This window comes from Palaemon carinicauda, chromosome 31, assembly GCF_036898095.1.
Source record: "Palaemon carinicauda isolate YSFRI2023 chromosome 31, ASM3689809v2, whole genome shotgun sequence".
Taxonomy (NCBI): domain Eukaryota; kingdom Metazoa; phylum Arthropoda; class Malacostraca; order Decapoda; family Palaemonidae; genus Palaemon; species Palaemon carinicauda.
This window is the reverse complement of record NC_090755.1, coordinates 33,917,039-33,918,756: the sequence shown is the minus strand read 5'-3', so window position 1 is coordinate 33,918,756 and position 1,718 is coordinate 33,917,039.

The following is a 1,718-nucleotide window of genomic DNA, read 5'->3' as shown; positions in this document are numbered from 1 at the left end:
CTTAGCTCCCACACCTCTAGCATTAGAAGTTCTTTGACCTCTTTTTAGCTCCCCCACCTCTTGCATTAGAAGTTCTTTGACCTCTTTTTAGCCCCCCCACCTCTTGCATTAGAAGTTCTTTGACCTCTTTTTAGCTCCCACACCTCTAGCATTAGAAGTTCTTTGACCTCTTTTTAGCTCCCACACCTCTAGCATTAGAAGTTCTTTAACCTCTTTTTAGCTCCCACACCTTCAGCATTAGAAGTTCTTTGACCTCTTTTTAGCTCCCACACCTCTAGCATTAGAAGTTCTTTGACTTCTTTTTAGCTCCCACACCTCTAGTATTAGAAGTTCTTTGACCTCTTTTTAGCTCCCACACCTCAAGCATTAGAAGTTCTTTGACATCTTTTTAGCTCCCACACCCCTTGCATTAGAAGTTGTTTGACCTCTTTTTAGCTCCCCCACCTCTTGCATTAGAAGTTCTTTGACCTCTTTTTAGCTCCCCCACCTCTTGCATTAGAAGTTCTTTGACCTCTTTTTAGCTCCCACACCTCTAGTATTAGAAGTTCTTTGACTTCTTTTTAGCTCCCACACCTCTAGTATTAGAAGTTCTTTGACTCCTTTTTAGCTCCCACACCTCTTGCATTCGAAGTTCTTTGACCTCTTTTTATCTCCCCCACCTCTTGCATTAGAAGTTCTTTGACCTCTTTTTAGCTCCCCCACCTCCTGCATTAGAAGTTCTTTGACCTCTTTTTAGCTCGCACACCCTTTGCATTAGAAGTTTTTTTTACCTCTTTTTAGCTCCTACACCCCTTGCATTAGAAGTTCTTTGACCTCTTTTTAGCTCCCACACCTCTAGCATTAGAAGTTCTTTGACCTCTTTTTAGCTCCCCCACCTCTTGCATTAGAAGTTCTTTGACCTCTTTTTAGCTCCCCCACCCCTTGCATTAAAAGTTCTTTGACCTCTTTTTAGCTCCCACACCTTTAGCATTAGAAGTTCTTTGACCTCTTTTTTGCTCCCACACCTCTAGCATTAGAAGTTCTTTGACCTCTTTTTAGCTCCCACACCTCTAGCATTAGAAGTTCTTTGACCTCTTTTTAGCTCCCACACCTCTAGCTTTAGAAGTTCTTTGACTTCTTTTTAGCTCCCACACCTCTAGCATTAGAAGTTCTTTGACCTCTTTTTAGCTCCCACACCTCTAGCATTAGAAGTTTTTTGACCTCTTTTTAGCTCCCACACCTCTAGCATTAAAAGTTCTTTGACTTCTTTTTAGCTCCCACACCTCTAGCATTAGAAGTTCTTTGACCTCTTTTTAGCTCCCACACCTCTAGCATTAGAAGTTCTTTGACCTCTTTTTAGCTCCCACACCTCTAGCATTAGAAGTTCTTTGACTTCTTTTTTAGCTCCCACGCCTCTAGCATTAGAAGTTCTTTGACCTCTTTTCAGCTCCCTTACCTCAAGCATTAGAAGTTCTTTGACCTCTCTTTATAGCTCCCACACCTCTAACATTAAAAGTTCGTTGACTTCTCTCTTTAGCTCCCACACCTCTAGCATTCGAAGTTCTTTGACATATATTTCTAGGTTCCATAGCTTTAGCATTAGAGGGTTTTCGATCAATATTTTGTGGTGCCTTACTTCGAGCATTAGAGGCTCTCTATTTTTAGGTGTCTTACCTCTGGCATTAGAGGCTCCTCTTCGCTGTTCTCTCCTCTCTTCTAGTTTTCAAGATCTTCTTTCC